A 20,397-nucleotide genomic window follows, 5' to 3' on the forward strand; every position below is an offset into this window, starting at 1 on the left:
CATCCTTCCTACACGGAGCAACTGTCCTGACCCGCAGAGTTGAATCAGCTGCTGTTTAGAAGTGTCAAAATATTTTCGGTTCATTATGAAATTGTGGGAAACACTGCCTCCAACAAAGTCAGATGAAAACGCCTTGTCACAGTTTGATGAGGTTGAGCTATGAGGTTTGAGGATCTGATGGAGTTACGAGATTTGCTCACAAGCTAATTTTTTCATTGGTTGAATATTTGTAAAACCCACAGACGGACGTAAAGGGTGACTAATAGCATAGATTTATAAAAATTAAAAAAAAGAAAAAAAATGACGAAATATGAAAATACAAGTTTTCCGCCCGACAGTGACAATTTGCTTTTGTTTTGTCCATTTGCAAGTATTTCCCTAAGTTGATACATATCCACTGTCCTTTGGATCTGGATCTTATATTATATCGATAATATAGCTATGGATAATAATAATATATTTCTTAAACTCTTTAAAACGCTTTTTTTTGCCTTTATTTGCCTTTAATCACAGTTAAGAGATCACAGGAAATGAGTGGAGAAAGATGAGGGATGACATGCAAAAAAGTTTCATAGCTAGACTGGAACCAGGGATGTTGTAATTTCAAGGTCTTAAAACCCGACGCCACCTGACTGTTCCCTCTTTGCTATTTTACTCATAGTATATACTATAGAGTTGTTATCTGTAATCTTTACAGACACCGTTTGGGAATTGTCACTGGCTCTCTTTTGTAGTACCAACTCGGCTTTTTGGGTGTTCATCCACTTCTAAAACTCTTGCTTTTTCTCAACTCAGTTCCGACCTTTTAGGTAAGCAGTCTCCAACCTCTGGACCACACAGATGCACCACTTTGGTATTCCAGTCCTTAACTCCCGACGGGACAAGAGAGATGAAAAAGAGGATAACATGGGGGAAAAAAACAAAGGGGGCGAAACGAAAGCCATACATATGTTAAAATCACAGCAGTAATAAAGATTAAGTAGAAGTTAATGGCATCCTCAGTCATGCTCGTGGAGGTAATCTCTCTTTTTTAAATCAAAATTAGATTTGGAGGGGAGGAACAAACAGGGGGTGAGACTTTGGCGTAATATTTTAATCAAATTGTCATGAGTGAGTGGATACAATTAGGGAGGCTGTCAGTCACTAAGGCAGAGACCCTGTTGTTGTTCAGCTGGCGAGGAGGCTGTGGGGGGGGGGATGAGTCTTGGATGGGAACGGTAGGAGGGCATCTCGTCAGGTGCAGCGGCAGTCTGGGAGATGGTGACCAATGTGAAAATGCCACCAAACAACTTACCAGAGGAATGTTTCCTTCCTTGGGTATTTGCAAACACAATGAAGCATTGCAAGGAGCGGCATGCGAAGAGGTTGATGACCTGGAGATGATAATGTTAAAAGACAAATGTAATCAAATTCAGTCAAATCCCAAAACAGGAATGAGATGGGCATGGCCACCTAGTGAATAGATAAACCAGAATTATCGCCTCATGGTTGTATGCCTCCGTTAAGCAGTGAAGATCCAGTTTACATCCATGTCTTTCCAAAATGTCATCACTTCATCCTTTTATCCTGTTAGCATTCATAATTAGCATATCTTGAGTTATGGCAAAAACGTGTTTTGTGAGGTCACGGTGACATTGACCTTTGACCACCAAAATCTAATCAGTTCATCCTTCAGTCCAGATGGACGTTTGTGCCAAATTTGAAGAAATTCCCTCCAGGATTTCCTGAGATATCGCGATCACAAGAATGGGAAGGACTGACAGACGGACAACCCAGAAACGTAATGCTCTGGCCACGGATATCACAAGGGCAGAGGCATTAAAAGATCTGGAGATAAAGAAGAAAATAGGTGGAGAATGATAGAATAAAACCTTGAGGTGGGGTAGAAGAAGAATGGGCGAAAGGTTTAGAATGATGCAAAAGAACTCAGTATGAAGGAAAACAGGAGGACAAGATAGGGAGGTTTAAATGTGCAGACAGCGAACAGAGCCTTAGAGAGGGATAAAACAAGCAGATCACCAATTCATGATGTTCCTCCTTCTCACCCTGACCCCCCCTCCTTGCTTCCATTCCTTCCCATCCACACTTTCGCATGAGCACTCTGAAGCCTAAACAAGTGTGAAAACGGTCCCTTATTAGCCCAGTTCGGGCCAGGGCAGACGTGTGCACAAACACCATCTCTGTTATCTGTGATCTGGGAGCACAGTTTGCTCATGGTGAGATAATCAATTTGTGACATACCTAAAGAGGACCAGGGTTGGCTTCCCTTAATTGGGCCATTACTGGAGCAAGAGGCATTGACTAACGAGTAAGGGGCTATGTTGTTATTAGCTAGACACTGCATTATTTTTCCCTCCACTGGCTTCATTGGCTGGCTTTTCACCCCTCAGTTAAGAAGCAAAAACAAATCCATGTTCAGAGGGAGATCGGAGTTGAAGTGGTATCGCATCCATTAGTGATTCATTTTTTCTTAAAAGAAAAGTCATCAGATTTGCTGATGACACAGAGCTCTCCATATACACCAGATTAGGGAGTCCTCGTGCAGCCTTTTTGAAGAGGGTTCAAACATAGCCGCTTTATTTGTAGAAGTCGTTACACATTTGCACAAATAGAACCCAACCAAAGCCACCCCTCCACCCTCCCATCCATGTTGCATATACGGTAATTATGATTTATCAAATTAATTTGTCAAAGCCAATTCATCACTCCGTAAGACATGCTAAAGAGCAAATTGACATGTTAGCACACACACCGAGGAGGACAGGTATCTCCTCCAACATTTGGTACAACTAATTAAACACAATGGATGTCAGATGGAGTGACTGATGCCGGGCGTGATGGTGCGCGCGGCGGAAAAGAAATGAACTCAAGCAAAACCAAAAGCGAAGTGCCGTGTGACAATGAGGGAGTCGCTTCAGCCGGCCAGACACTTCAATCCATGCCGCTCTTTTCCGATTCATTTAGCTGCCACTGAAATTGTGAAATATGCCGGAATTCTGCTGATGTGCTGTGTAGTCGAGGCTTCGACAGCATTTCGATTTTATTAGAACATCAGAGGACAAGTAGTTAGGGGGGAAGCAAACATCCTCCAGTTATCTGGCATCATAATATGGTCTGTAATTCTATGTTTTTTAATCTAGTAATTATCATAAGGCATGCAATAATATTCATTTCAAGATACCACTCACTGTGATGTTTGGATTTAAAGAGGACCTATTATGCTTTTGTGCTTTTCCCCTTTCCTTTAGTGTGTTAAATAGTTTTTTTGTGCAAAGGTCAACGTCTTCTCATACAACAGTTCATATGATATTTTACGAAAAAGTTTTTTTTTTGTTCGTTTTCCTACGAATGTCCAGCAACAAGTGTAAATTTACACTTGTTACATGCATACAGTCCTTTCAAAATAAATGTCCCTCTCCACAGGACAACTTCCTTAGGTTTAGGCTAGATAGTTACTTAGTTAGGCTTAGGAAAAGATCGACTTGGTTAGGATTAGGCAACAAAACTATTTAGTTAGGTTTAGGCAAGACAACTACTTAGTTAAGCTTAGGAAAAGATCGGCTTTGGCTTAAAATAACTTAAGTTCGAAACCTACGTGACAAATAAATCACCGTTGACTTCTGATTTCAAACAGGACATGAACGCCGGTCTCCTGGACAAAAGTCCAGTATTTTATGACCCACCCATCCACCCCAATCTCCTCCCTACGTGGCTTTTGCCGCTATTTCCTGGTTTCATGATTAGGTGGATTACAAGAGCTGGAGTAGAAACTGAAAGTTTGGTTCAGTTGACCAATATCAACAGAGTGGGCCAGCTGACCAATCAGAGCAGACTGGAACAAAGTAAATTGATTTTTCAACATTAAAGCATGTAAACATGTTTTAGTAGAAACCCATAGTATGCACCTAAAAACAAACATAATAAATCCTCTTTAAGTCACAACGATTTCTGTCAAGGTGTAGTTGCCTAAACTGGATTCAGGTTGGTTTATCTTCTGTATCTCTTCTTGTGACACTAAAATGATATATTAATTTGAAGGCTATTGTGCGGTTTAGAGGATGCATATTCATCATAAATACATCGTTACCCACTACCCTTCAAAACTGACTAGTCACTTTAACATTGATTCGGCTTTAAACGCAGGGTGGGCGATCTTGAGAAACTAGCAAGAGTACACTAGATTTTTAAAAATGATGTTGACAGTGTTGCCAACAATTTTCCAAAAGTAGCTAGCACTATTAGCTGCTAACTAGCTCCCAAAGTCCCTAAATCTAGAGAGAAAGTCAAGTCAAGTCTGCAATACTGACAATCCGTCGCTTCAGGCCTCCCTCCAAAGCCCCTCCCCCACTATTATCATACGAACATAAACATGATGAACGGCGAACATGGTTATTGTTAGTACTCACAACTGTCAAATTAGCAGCTTGCGGAAGACTCCGCTGACGCGCAATGAGTGCACGGGCAGAGTGCACGCAGGCAGACAGGTAAGTAGACAGGATACCGACTTTTTTTTCATTTTTTTTTCCATCAGAGCATTTGATTTATTGATTGCTGTCAGGATGTAATGAGAATTTCAACTAATATAACACAACATTTTTCCAAAAATCTTTACCAACCCTGCCTTTAATAGAGCCAATCAAACATACATCCATGTATTAACTGTATATTCTGATATGATATATAAAGTTCAGTCAGTCCAAATTTTACCATAATTTTCGCACACTGTCACACCCGTTCACTGCAACTTGTGTACTGTCTGAATTTGTGTCACAGCTTTGCAAACAGATTTATGACAATTTAAGATTAAGAGTTATAGATTCTATAAACTATCTAATACTGAAAAGCCCATAAACCCCAAGTTATCGTCATGTCTGTCAGTGAAGATGCTCTAGATTCTCATAGCAAACACAAAAGGCAACATAATTCCTGTGTGTAACACATAATATTTTTTCGGTGATAAACAGCCATTTGAGAAAAGAGCAGTAAACACCTGAGGCAGGGCAGTAAAAGTAAATGGTATGTCCTCTGCATTTAAGGGAAACATACTGTAGACATCCCTGGACAGGTTTCCATATGGTCGATGGATGTGGCGGAGGGTTTGAGCGGACAGAAGGCGACCTGTTTGAGAAGGTAACGAGATGATCAAGTCTACTGATTTTGTTTCATCTGGTGCCATCATCAGATAAAAATTTTAAAATCGTCCAATAGTTTGGTTTATGAAACTAATGGCATCCCCACCAGCCTCAGTTGTACTTTGTGTTTAGTGCTCATCAGCATGAGACAACTGTCAGGACTCAAATGTGCTTCAGCATGCTCTTGAGTGTGCGTCGACTCTGTTCTTACCTAAGAACAAATCCCAATAAGAAAACATTGGTGAATGCCAGAATCTTTATGAAAACTATGTAAGTAGGTTTTAAGAATACATTTCTTCTTAAAGCTGCAGTAGGCAGTATATTTTTGGCATCATTGGGCAAAAATTCCATAATAACCTTTCAACATATTGTAATTAAGACTTCTGCTCCTACTCATGGCTCTGTTTTCAGGCTTTAGAAAATCTAGCCAGTGACAGGAGACTTTGACCAATCACAGGTCATTTCAGAGAGAGAACGTTCCTATTGGCTGTGCTCCGGCTGGTGGGCGGTGCTTGGTATTTTCTCAAGAGATCTCAACATGGCTGCCGGGTCACAAACTTTCTCATTTTACAGCTAAACAGTACACTACAAGATGATTCTGAGAACATCTGAGGAGAGAAATAGGCATTAACGTAACAGAATATTGATTCATATTTGATCAGCGCTGCCTAGTTTGACCGTTTGATCGGAGTTTGCGAGTGATTGACAGCTGCTCAGAGACGGCAAGGCTCCAGATCAGCTCTGATTGGTTGTTTTCCTCCGGTCTGTGAAATCTTGCAGATGTCATTAGGAGCACCGGAAGACACAGAGGAACATGATTTTTTTCAGATTACCTGTCTCATGCACTACTGTTGGGATATAGTGACGTTTTATGAAAATAACTTTTGAAATCATATTTGTTCCATTTCTACCCACTACAGCTCCAAGCATGGTTGGTGCATGAGGCCCATTGTTCTTGTCTGGCTATAGGGTTGAGTATATTAGATTTTTGTTTTACCTTTGTGCCAGAGTTCAGAATGGAAAGTGAGGATTCAAAAGCACTTGACGGACTAATGATTGATCAAACATCTGCAGATGCATACTTTTACTCTTCAACAATGTAATGTTTTCTGTTACTTTACTTTCTGTGCTGTGAAAAAGTGTGGATTTAGAGGAACTCCCATAACCATTAAAAACACTTTTGTACAGCATCACAAAGTTCCTCTCTCATCCATGCTGGCATTTTACATTATGCACAGCGTTATCAATAATCATCACCAGACTAAATCTCTCTTTATTAATGTGTTGTGCCTGAGGCCTGAGCCGGGGGGCAGCCTGACTGAGAGCCCTGTTCATGCCAATGTGATTTCTAGTCATTTGTCTACATCATGGGCCCATGCATCAGGCTGAGATTGAGCTCCAGCCAAGCTCTACCACTTAATCAGCAGGTTAATGCCAGCCTCTGAGGGAGAGGGGGGAAGAGAGGTGTCGGCCATATTGGGATTTCAGCCCATTTACAAAGTGTGCATAGGAAATTACCTAGTGCCCATGTGTCGTCCCCCCACCTCTTCGGGGAGGATGACGACAGAGGGAGTGAGAGATGCTATTATGTCCAGAAGAATTATGCTTCTCTCACTGTTCCTGTCTTACTCTTTCTCCCTCTCTACCCCCTCTGACATTTCCTCTCTCTCTCCGTCTCCTTCCACCTTTCCTCCTCCTTCCCGCCTCCAGTCTTTATCTATTTGTCTTGTCATTCCCCTTCACTCCCTCCATATTCACTTCCACTCTTTCTGTCTTTCTTTCCCTCTCCCTTTCAGTTGTCCTCTTCTTTATCCTTTCCCTCTCTGTCTGCCACCTCTATTCTGGGGGAACATGGCGTCCCAGAGCCCCTGTGAAATATAACTGTAGGTATGTGTGTGTGTGTGTGTGTGTGTGTGTGTGTATGCTCGTGCACACATGCCTGCTTGCCTGCTCGTGCTCTGGCAATATGCTCTCACTCAATCAGATTTGCATAAGTAACCTCTCAGCAGGCCTGCTCCACTGGCCAGGTGCGTTGCTCTATTTGCATATAGAACTGTGAGGCTCCCCAGAGTCACTTTAGACTCCAGTGACTGCTGAGTGAGCCCACATGAAATCTGAATTAAAAACCCTCCGCCTGCCCGTCTGACACCCTCCTCCTTCCTTGCCCATCTACATACCTACTCTACCTCCCTCCATCTCTGTCTTCTTCCTCACATATCAGCCTATCTACCTGGATGGCTACCTCCATCTCTACCAACGCATACTTCTCCAGTCACCTTTGCCCCAAACACCTCCCATGCTCCTACCCAGCCTACTAACTTTTATTCTAACATGTCCTCCACCTACTAATCCAGCATCCTCACCCTTCACTGCTACCCAGAGCCGGCCTTGACCAATTTGATGTCCTAGGCAAGATTTTAGCTGGTGCCCCCTACCTCTTTTGGCAAAGGCAAGCCAAGCCAAGCAAAGCCAAGCCAAGCAAAGCGCGCCCTGACGAGTTCTTAAACATTGTTACCTTCGTGCATACAGGATTGACATAGCCTCTTAACCTGCTTATAATATAGCTACCATATTGACCTTAGTTGTGAGACACACAAAGGATTTGAAAAAGATCTTTTAAAGATCAAATCTTGTTTTTATAAAAAAAAAAAAAAAAAAAAAAATCTGAAGCTGGAGTGCAGGAAATCTGTGCAAGCAACAATATCTGAGTGCAAGCATACAGTTTGAGCAAAAGCAGAGCTAATCCAAGCACAATCAGGGGCTATTTTAGTGAGAGAACAGGGTTTTGAGGAAAAGCATTACAAAATGTAAAGGTGAAATTAATAAGTCATGCTCTCAAATTGAAAGACCACGCTCTTGAATAAAGATAGGAAAATAGCTCCATAACTGGTGCTAAGAAGTTGAGATTTTTTTCCAACTTTTATGTACGTCTAAAAACGTGACCTGCGGCGCAAGTGAGGAGCGCAGCGTGCCGTACCATAGGAAAACAATGGTTTTGCTGGTGACGCGTTTCTAGTCTTGGTGTGATCCTACCAACAGTCAACATTGCATTCTTTCATCGATGAAGGTGGTCTTTCTCAAACCATAACTAAGTAGTTTTAGTTGCCTAAACCTAACCACAGAGGTACCAGATGAGAAAACACCAATGTGAATTGTTTTTGTAATGGTCATATGGGTTCTTTTAGAAGGCAAACAACCTATTTTGTTGTTTGTCTTTCTCGTTGTAGTTTGGTTTTATATAATACTTAGTGTCTAATTAGTCCCTGCCTAATTCTAGGGCCCCCGTTCTGCACAGTCAGGATTTGCTTCCCTTGCCGTGCCCATGCCTGTCTTTACTTACATAGACATCCACTACCCTTCCCTACCCAGCCCATTACCGTTTATAGCTTACTGCTCATCTTCTAGCATGTCTTCAACAGAGATACAATATGGAGTGTCATTCAGGGGAGTGAACACTGACCCCCTGTACACCTGGCATTAAAATGTATTTTGGGTGATCGGATTGCAATCGGATAGTGCTTAACCACATGAAAGTAAAGGTGTAAATGCAACAACTACATGGGCAGACATGCGTAATGCTTGGGCTGTCCTGAGTACCATGTATTGGGCTCCGGAGCTTCGGTAGTAATCAACGGTGAATATTTGAAGCTTCGGCCAGGTGTGTGGTGTGGGGGGGTTGGAGGCACACTTTCACCGCTCCAATCACTGGACCGTTGTGACCTGAGAGATCAGCGCCACCACTCAGCGTCTCCTCTCCTCATCCCTCTGTGTTCCACTTCCGCCTCAAAGTCAGGTGTGCGGGCCCTCTCCCCCTAAACGTTATGAACATTATGAACATTACACACATTACACACATTACACGCCGCCTCTCCGGCAGTGCCCGGCTGCAAGCCCCTGTGTATGCAGTCTTCTTCTCAGCCCTTTCAGACAGAGTGATCAGATCTCAATCGGATCTCATTGTTGACACTGGAGGCACATATTAATAACAGGTGTAAATGTAATCAGGTTAACTCATACCTAGATATAATCTGGATAAAAGACACATTTTAATGCAAGGTGTGAAGCGGGTCATTCTGTGGAGACAACAGATACCTATGCTTTGTCGAGGTAAAGGCAGCACATTCCTCCATATTTTCCTGTTCCTTTGTATTGGCCCTCCCTCCCCAGCATAAATAGGCTTATTTTGTTACCATTAACTTGCATCTTTATGCCTCCTTCAGGAATCCTGCATCAGTTGGTCATAAAGTTACGTATGATTGGTGTAGAAAATAGACATTTTAAATGTAGATGCTGTCCATCATTCTTGTCAGATTGACTGTAATATTGTAATGTTAGTTGTCAAGGAGATTAAAGTACATTTGGCTTGTTGTTAGATGATTCGATGGGTTCAGAGACATTACTGTTTCTAATCCATCACTTACTAAACTAGAGAAAACTCCAGGTGAGACGATAATATGGGTGGAGCTTTTTTCTGTCAAGCTTACTGGTGGATGACAGTTTTCTTCAACCCTGGATGAGCATATGTAAGATCATTTTATCCAATAACCACTGATATTATAATGCCTTAATAAAACACCAGAGACAACAGTTGCAATACACTATCAGTCTCTCTTTTCTCCGATGTAAATGCCAAGAAGAAGATTCTCACACGCCATGACAGCACCACCGAAATTGACTCACTGGATCTCAGCGGTGTCCCATTTCTGGGGGATAAAACTTGTAAAACAATTCATTTTAATACATGGAGAACCCACAGTTTGCTTCAGACCAGGCGAGAATGCATAATTTCCCTGGCTCTGAGCTTGACCTCGACTTAAGGGTGTCCTTAACTAAGGGCTATTTGGTGGAAAACCACTGGCTATACTCTATGTCATTTGTACTTTCTTATATGTTAATGCATCCAGGAATTTATTCTAAGACCCATCGCGGAAAAAAAAAAGGGGACGCCACAAGGGAATACCGATGGCTGAGCAATATCCTTTTCCCATGAACAGAGGAAATTGTTCAGTGACCCTTTGAGGTCTATCCCATTTGAATATGTGTGTTGTCCCTGTCTCTAGCCTAATCAGAACAGATTGAGTCATGGCCAAAACACAACAAGGGTGGTTCAATAAAATGAAATGCATTTGTTCTGGTACCTCTTGATAGAAATACACAGTCAACCAACTATGCCTGCCAACTAGTTTGCATTTCAGAATTTTCAAAGAAGAAGAAAAAAAGGAATGTGTGTGAAGTGGGAATATTGTATAATTGAACCAGACAGCTAAAGTGGAAATACAAAAGAAAAGGAAGTGATTCCACAGCTAGAGCTGTGGTTTGGAAATACTTAAGATATGTTTGAGGCAACTTTGTCAACGCTACATCCTCTTGTCTTACAGGCACTTCATTTGCATCTATTGTTTATCCTCGACCTCTCTTCCTCCTCCTCCTCCTCCTCCTCCTCTTGTTTCTTCCTCTTCAGTTTATCTCAATCTCCCACTACGCCAAAGCCATTCTGTGAAGTTCAGCTGTTTACCGGCGGCTGTGGGTCGGCCAGCCTGCTGCAGGCACATGAAAGGACACTTGTAATATACAGAGAGGGCAGTGTTAGAGGCCGGGCAAAAATATAATAACATAAAAAAAAGAAGGTGAAGGCAAGCAGAAGCGCAAGGTCTTCATCTCTCATGTATAGAAATTGGAAACGTCTGACCAGCCGGGGGTTGCTTATCTCAGAGGGCAGATAGCATCACGAAACAGGCCTGTAATGGCCACATGCTCCACTTGATAATCCCCTCCCTCCCCTCCCTGCCGCCGTCCGTCCGGAGATACGAGGCCCCCGGTCGCAGGGCTTAGAGGCTTGGAGAGCAGGGGAGCATTACCGATACAAAAGAAATGCATTTGGGCTCTTCCAGTGCTCCGGCGGACTGGGTTAACATAATAGCTTCCCCTCCCTGGCCCATGCCTTGTTTTTGATTGATACTTTTCAATTACAGTCCACTCTCGTCCGAGTCGGCCCCGCCGCGGCCCCCGCCGCTCCCCCCCCGTCCCCAAACATTCAGAATGCTATTTTTCCCAGTGTGTGATAACTTCAAACATTTAGGGGGTACAAGAGCACTGGTAACCCTGTTTAGCCGGCGCAGTAAATTGGTTCCATGTTCAACATAATAGCACTGACAGGCTTTTGCTAGGGAAATCAGTCCAGCAAAGGGACATGCCAACGATAAGACATCCAGCTTTGAAATTCTATTTCTCCGTATCAGAATTAAATCTGGACTTTATATTTCTTTTTGCCCGGGCGCAGGCTCTCTCCGGTCGCTTCCCGGTCTGTACTATTTGATCATGGGGTGACAACTAATACTTACCCCTGAGATCCTTTGCTCTCTCCATTTTCTGGGACTTTGGACCATATTTTTTCTTTTGCCTTGTTATTTTTCCTCTTTCTTTTTTTTTCCATATTGGTTGTCAAAATCTCAGATGATTTGTCCGTCCCCAGGATGTAATGCGTCGCAACACACTTTGTGCTTCTTGCAGCATTTTAAAGATACTGCTATACACCTGCACACAACATTCACATGGGCAGTATCATGTACAGTTTAACTGGTTAAATGTGTATCATGGGAATCAGCATCTTTACAATGAGAGTACATCAAATAAATGTAAGGTACAGCATGATACAGGACTTTAGCTCAGTGCTTTTCTCTCTAACTCTATCAGCTACATGCATATGAGCCCCATCTCGCGCCAGGAATCTCTGGGTAAACATATTCGTGAGCAGCAGCAGCGCTGTAATCATTAGCGGAAGGAATGCTTTCCAGCGGTATCTGGGCTGATCTGATATCCATGTGGCTCCCAATGACAGCACCAGGGCCCTGCAGATAATTAATCTATTTAGCTGAGGGGGTGGAAAGCCACCCGTCGCTAGGTCAGATAAGTTTGTGGATTTACACATTTTAAAGTCATCCAGTCCCTCAATGGCACCAAACTGTGCGATATTCTAATGCCATTAATTACTATTTCCGACTGGATGGTCTCGGCTGTGTCTGGACCAGCTGTTTCATCAAGCGTGTGTGTGTGTGGTAACAGAGAGTGTTTGTGTGTGTGTAAGTGAAACGCCCACTCCCAGTGCACCTCACATGCATCCTTTCGTCACGGGGTGACATTCTAAAAGACTCCTGCTGTAATTCAGCCTACCATCGCAGAGCGCCATGTGTACACGTGTGAAGAAATGAAAGTAGATTTGTGTTATTGTGTGTTATTGTGTGCTCAGATAATTATCTAACAAACTCTTTATATAAGAGCAGAAGCAAACAAAAAATAATTTTGTTATTTTAAAGATAATGTAATTCCTAAAAGTTCCTTTGTTGGAGTTCCTTGTAAAAAGTGAGATTTTCACGTCTTTTATATTATAAAGCAGGTTAAAGTAATATATAAATACTATGAAAGTATCAAAACACTCAATCCACGGATAAACACGCACAGCCCGTATTCAAAAACTGTGCGTTTGAAACAAGCCGTTAGGATTTCTGTACATTTGTGATGTCACAAATCTACAATATTTAGACAATTTCACAGTTTTAAATGTAAACATTCTAAATGTGTCCCAGTTTATTTCCTGTTGCAGTATATGTGAAGAATATCAGCTGACAGGAAGTAAACATGGACCCAAGCTGTTTCCTAGCAACGCAATTCCGTTGCCACTCCGGTGAAATGCACCAAAACGGAGCGTTTCTGACAGAGCAGGAATACAGGTATAGTCAGACAGACATGATGAGAAAAATAAAGTGTTGTTTGAACATTAAAGCATGTAAACATGTTCTAGTGGAAACCCAAAATATAGGCATGAACCTGAAAATGAGCACGATATGGGACCTTTAAAGCTGTATTGATATTCATAATAATATATATTTATAAGTAGTGAGCAGTATACCAGTAAAGTAGGATAGAATAATTCACAGCTTTTGGCCTTATCCATGACAGCGTCAGTCCATACAGCACCTTAGGTAGAATGTAGTGTATAAAGACCCTCTTTAAATATGTCAAGTCAGTGGCTAGTGACAGTCACTGCTTTGAAAATCACTTCATCGATATTGAATGAGCAGCTTTGGATGGCAGTTTGTACTGTATGAACTAAGCAGAACAATGTGAATCCATGTGTAATTGCTTTATGCCTATGTGTAAGGAGAAAAAGGCTCTGCAGTTCACCTCAATTGTACTGAGCTAGAACTAGTTCAAACTATGATGCTCCAGGTCCCCTTCTAGCATCAGTTTAGGACATGTCAGGGACGGTGTGTCAGTTTCTGCTCGTTACATGCATACAAGTTCCAACGTAGGTTTATTTAGTTTTAGGTTTAATTGCGTAACAAAAGTGCTTGGTTAGGTTTAGGAAAAGATTGTGGTTTTGGTTAAAATAAGTACGTTTGTTACGTAAAATAACCCCGCTTGTTACGAAACTGCCATTAGTTAAAGGACCAGTGTGTAACATTTAGGGGGATCTATTGTCAGAAATGGAATATAATATAATTAATTATAATTTTTAAATTTTTTCTTTAGTTTAAAATCACCTGAAAATAAGAATCGTTGTGTTTTCGTTACCGTTTATATCCACATAGGGAGCGGGTCCTCTCCACAGAGTCCGCCATGTTGCACCGCCATGTTTCTAAAGTAGCCCAGAACAGAAAAAACAAACTCTGTTAACTTTTCCCTCGTGGGCCGGAGTTGATAACGTTATTCGCTTCCGTCGCCGCCACTCTCTCTCTCTCTTGCTTCACCACTCACTTCCCACGTACATACGATACGCAATGGCTCTGCTCCAGATGACCTTTGCTATTCTACTGCAACCGGCTCCAGAGAGGGCCCTTCAAGTTTTCACGTTGGCCACCGTAGCTCTCCAACACGCTTGGCACACGGGAGAGGCTTCAGTTGGTTGCAATCTCCTCACCTCAACGCTAGATACTGCCAGATCCTACACACTGGACCTTTAAGTACATAAGTTATGTCACAAAGCTACGGTAAAATAAGTCATCATTGATGTTCCACACTTGACACAAATAGTGTTCCCCCGGGTGAAAGTCCTGTGTTTGTTTGACCTGTTGTCCTCCTCCTCCCCTGTGAGGACTTTCTTGTTCTTTGTTTTTTGTACTGTACATCAGTTACTCTAACCGGCTAATAATGACGCAGATGGGTTTACATTGGAGTTATTTGAAAGCCCGGTGCGTCTCATACAAACGCTAAAGGGTGCCTCGGTGCGTCGGTATCAGTCGCCGGTATTTGACAAGTTGGGAGTGAGAACGGGTTGACCAATCAGCAGAGATACATAGTTAGAGACTGGCTGGTGAACATAGTGGGGCATATAGCAGCTAAAGAGACAACTATTTCCCTCAGGAGTTGGTGGAGACCAAAACTAAAGCTAAAAGGAGGGTGACTAGCATTGCATTAATCCAACACGTTCTCATCCCACTCGTCGTATACTGACACTCTGTCAGACCCCTTGGCATCACTTTTTGGTGCAATTAACACATGCTTAATGTTGTGAATTAAACAAAAACACTTGCTTAGGTTCAAGCAATATAACCACTATTGTTAGGTTTAGGAAAAAACAACATGGTTAGTACAGTGAACATTGTGGGACAGGGACAGCGGTCTTCTGGATGAAAGCCCTGTGTTTGTTGCATTTGACATATCAATTCAAATAAACCCAAACGGTGCAACTTTAAGGCAAATAGGAAATATACTTTAAGACAATGTAATGGAACTGATATTTATATTGTTCCAAACTATGAAAATAGATCCCAGATTGTTGTGTAAAACTGGCGTTATTCTTTAAGTAGTAAAGTTGATTTATCTTGCACCTTTTTAGTTCAGATGTCACGTCAAGTGCTGCAAAAGACAAAAGAAAGACACAAAATACAGACACAAAATAAGACTAATAAGACTTAAAGAGATAAAAACTCATACAACTAATCAAATCCACGTCTAAATAGGTTGGTTTTTAGGTGTGTTTTTTTTTTACGGCATCCATTGATCTGAGTCCAAAATGAGAGAGTTCCAAAGTTTTGGAGCTAGGACTTTGAAGACACAGTCTCCTTTAGTTTGTGATCACAGGAATCTTCAGGAATCTTAAATGTGATGAGGAGGGAGTGCAAAGAAATGAAGATCAGACCCCCAGCAGAAGCTTTGCATTCTGGACCACCTGTAAACAATGCAGGGATGTCTTGTTAACACGGGTGATCATCTTCATCTCGAGAGACGCCTACAAACAAATCAAGCAGTTGACTTTAATACAAAAGAAGAAATTTGATGCATTTAGGAATTATACAATTTTTCGCTTATTTCCTGACATTATGCACTCCATCATGGCACAATAAGTAGTACATGATACAGTGGTGTTTGTTTACAGTATGAATACAGTGCATGTCCATTTATATTATAGTGGTATCAGTGTTGGTGCCTCCTATAGATGTCAGAGGGACATCAGTATCTCCAGCCTGAGGTTTACACATTCCAAGCATGCATTAGGAGGACGGGGGTGGGGGGGCATAAAGAGACATAGAGATGTAGAGAGTGACAGAGAGAGAGGGAGAGTGAGGGAGTGAGGGAGTGAGGGAGGGGAGCGAGGTGCTCCCGGGTTCCCTGCTCTGACATTGTGAGTGTCAGACTCCGATCACTTTAATCAGAGCGGGGATATGCATGATAAAACGGATAAGGGACTTTAATCAAAAAAATTCGCTGGTCTGGAAACGTGACACACTCCGACAAGCACGCCTCATCCCCCCCCACCACCTCACCCCCGACACCCACATCTCCCCAACCCCCCAGTGTCACAGCCACCGCCGCCCCGGTCTGGGCCCGCCATGAATATGCATGGACCGACCGAGAGTTAGACATTAAAATGGACCATCGTGTCTTCAGTTGAGAAAAAATAAAAAAACATCCAAACATGCGTCATGTACTCTTGATCCCCCCTCCACACACCATGCATACACACCCCAGCCCCAAAATGAAGGCTGCATGAACATAATTCTACAAATTTAAAATATAGACTATGAAAACAGAAAAAAAAAAAAATCCACACGCTCCTACTCATTCCACAGGATTGATTTCTGCAGCAGCTGCGGCTCCTCCGCACATTTCCTCTTTATCACGTGTTAATGGGATTCATGTTCACAGTCATAGGTTCATGTTAGTAGACGCCGCTACTGTATGCTCCGCTGCTGGTTAATGATAAATTACACATGTTGGAATTGACATGCGGACATGTGCCCTGACATGAAATATAAATACCCTCATTTGGATGAGTTCATATATTCAAATGAAACCGCCGCTGACACTGTGGAGACTCTGTATACAAACAGCAAATGTACAGGAGCACATAATACAACAGAAGTAAGTGCATGTACACACACATTGTAATAACACACGTCGGCACAGTGTGTATAGAGCGGCTGCTACAGGATTCATAATAAATAAATGATTGGCTGGTCATGTCCTTTTGAATCCAACAGGAGAATACACCAGTCAGCTGTTATTATCACTAAATCACTGGTTATTGAAAGTATTAATACTATTGCTGGTTTTAATAGTTTAAAAGGTCCCATATTGTAAAAAGTAAGATTTGCATGTCTTTTATATTATAAAGCAGGTTTAAGTGCTTTATAAATACTTTGAAAATATCAAAGTATACAGTATACTCAATAAACGGAGAAAAACTATATATATAAATAAATACTGTGAAAGTATCAAAACACTCAATCCACGGATAAACACGCACAGTCCGTATTCAGAAACTGTGCGTTTGAAACAAGCCGTTAGGATTTCTGTACGTTTGTGACGTCACAAATCTACAATATTTAGACCATTACACGGTTTTAAACGTAAACATTCTAAATGTGTCCCAGTTTATTTCCTGTTGCAGTGTATGTGAATAACATCAGCTGACAGAAAGTAAACATGGACCCAAACTGTTACCAGGCAACGTAATTCCGTTGAAATGCACTAAAACGGAGCGTTTCAGACGGAGGGTAAATACAGGTATATTCAGGCAAACAGTAAGAGGAAAATAAAGTGTTTTTTTAACATTACAGCATGTAAACATGTTCTAGTAGAAACACAAAATACAAGTATGAACCTGAAAAGGAGCATGATATGGGACCTTTAAGTGGGTTTTGTAAGGATAGGAGCACAATGTGGCATGTCATCTAAATTAATAATGGCAACTCTTTGAATTATATGTCTGGTGTTTTTTTTATTGCCAACAAATCCAGTCCAACAATGTGTTAGTCCATCTCTCTCTAAAGACTTTATGATTTCCTGTATGTGGCTCTCAGCCTCCATGCCCATAGAGAGGCAGAGTCTCGCCCCTTCTGGTGGACCACCACGGTAAATGGTAAATGGACTTGCAATTATATAGCGCTTTTCTAGTCTTCCGACCACTCAAGCGCTTTACACTACATGTCATTATTCACCCATTCACACACACATTCATACACTGATGGCAGAGGCTACTAAGGTGCCAACTTTGCCCATCAGGATATAATCTAAATACTGGGACCTTATTTCGGAAGAAAATATGACATATGATATAATATGATAACGGTAGTCAACGGCGAGAGACAAATCATTTTTGGATCCCGTCACACATATGATGTTTGTCAATTTAAAACATAATTTTGCAAAAGTGTGGCAGTTTGTCATAGTGTTATTTAGTTTAGTTTAATTTAAGCCAGCTAGCTAACTTAGTTATGTTCAATGCACAAATGAAACGTTATCTTACCTGATGTGTTTTATCCAGCGACTCCTGGTCTCACCCTCGAAGAGAAAGAATGATCAGACTACGCGACTTTTGGGTGTGTCGTCTTTCTAATTACATATTTTCACATACTTCTCTTATACTTCAACAGTTTTACAATAAACTGAGACTTTTCTTACTTGCAAAATTATCTTTTAAATTATCTCAAACATGATATGTGTGATTCATGGAGCAACTCAAATGGGATAAAAAAAAATAGTTTCTTGCCGTTGACTATCGTTCATATTTTTTTCTTAAATAAGGTCCAATGGTGGTACATCGGACTGGGCGGGACTTCGGCTCTCTTGGTTCCTACTGAAGATGTAAATCTTTAAAAACATCTGATTCATTTTTTAAAAAGCAGTCAGTAACTTCCTGAAACAGCTGGTCACTGTATAGTTTTAACAAATGTTACTGAAACAGGAGAAAATAGTGCGTTTGTTGAGGACTATTTTCTGCGGTGGATTTGGTGCTCTAGAGAGTTTTTGTGGCAGCAGGACGGTGTATGTGGGATTGAGTCAAAATAAACTACAGAGTGTGTGTTCATGGTGATGGAGGAACATGTCACCCAGTGACACAGTGATACTCGTTGATGTGTTTAATAGTTTTTGGAGAACAATGGAGCTCTATGGCACAGAGGAAGATGATATACACACAATGTGTGCTTTGATACACTCACTATACTTGTTAATAGATACATTCATTGTTGGATTGGCCTTTTCATGGGAATCACTGACAATAAGAAAAATATAGAATGTCATTAGACTTTTCCTTTAGGCAGAGCATTTAGATTCATCTGCTGCTAGCTCCCAGCTATATGACGGGCCGAACAAAGTAGAATCCACACACTGTTCAGTCCACTCCCGTGGTTCCAACTCTGGTAACAAGAGATAATGTGTCATCACAAAACACACACTGAGAGAGCAGACAGGTGTACATTCATTTCAGTCCATTTTTCTTGAGTCCAGACTAGCTACGAGGTAGTCCGAGCCAGCTAGCTACGTGTTATTCACACCACAGTTTATGGTATTGTCGTGACAGCTAATGTAGCCAGCTATTATCTACATTATTTTGACTGAAAATAATCTTTTTGTGCTCGTTGTATAATTTGATTTCCACAATTTGGACATTAACAACAAACAAGAGTTTGAATTAACTGAATTAATTTCACATTTCCCAGCGCAATCTGGTGGTGCTGAAACCATTGTTAGGGTAAATGTTTAGTCAATAGACAGAAAATTACTTTTGCTCTAGTGGGTCATCTAAAGTTGTCAGTCATGAACAAAAGAAGTGGACGTAGTCACTGTGACGTCACCTATTGGTTTGTGGACTACGGTTTTAAAGCCTCAAGTTCGTCATTTTGGCCGTCCCCATCTTGGTTTGTGGCTGTCGCCATCTTGTATTTTTGCAACCGAAGGTGACACGAGAGGGTGGAGCTAAGTACGACCGAACGCTGAATGAGACATTTTTAGGCGACCAAAATGTTACAATTAACTTTCATGAAGTGAAAACACAGTGTGAAAGGGTTATAGTCCTAAGACGAAAACGTGGACAACTCCCAGACTTGGCAATGCCGTGGTAGCGACCTGTCAATCACAAGGTAGCCCCGCCCTAAAGCATCTCCTGCTTTATGGTCTATGTGACTCTAAATGGGACCATGATTTACTAAATGAACATCATGCTGTATTGAAGAAGACTTGAAACTAGCGATTGAGACCATAAACTCATGTTTACAATGTTTACTGAGGTAATAAATCAAGAGAGAAGTAGGCTCATTTTCACATAGACTTCTATACAATCAGACTTCTTTATGCAACCAGAGCAGTCGCCCCCTGCTGGCTGTTAGAAAGAAAGCAAGTTTAAGGCACTTCAGCATTGGCTTCACTTTTGAGAAGCGGAGGTTGCTGCCTGGTCCTGTAGGAGGAGAGGGCGCTGCACTCTGTTTCTGAGCCGATGCACGTGTCACTCTCTTTGTTCCTTGCGTGGCAGATCATGTGTAACTTTATTGAAATTTAAATCCAATTGTTGCGATATCTTTAATAGACTTTGTTACGGATGTTCTAATTATGGTAACCGTTATGTTATGTGTGGTTAATTTAAATTCAAACTTGATGCAATTCTTCCTCAATGCAGCTGAAAATATGACAGCAATATTACAGCATTATTCCCCGTCGTCTCTCATGATGGGCCATCTGTGTCCTCGGCCTCACCCATCCACTTTGCTCATTAAGGCCCTGTCTGCACATATAAAGATATTTTAGAAAACAGATATTTGCCTCTACGTTTGGTCTCTCGTCCACACGCAAACAGAGTTTAGGTCCCTAAAACAGAGGTGATTGAAAACACCTTCTAAGGTGCAGATTTGTCAAAACTCTGGTTTCTGTTTATCCGTGTGCATGTGTCAAACAGCAGACTACCGGTGTTGTAAGGTGACACTAAGCACCAACTCCACCTCATTGTCCGTCCACAAATACGAGTCACATTTAGGTTTTGCCAAAGTAA

The sequence above is a fragment of the Sebastes fasciatus genome, chromosome 15, assembly GCF_043250625.1.
Source record: "Sebastes fasciatus isolate fSebFas1 chromosome 15, fSebFas1.pri, whole genome shotgun sequence".
NCBI lineage: Eukaryota > Metazoa > Chordata > Actinopteri > Perciformes > Sebastidae > Sebastes > Sebastes fasciatus.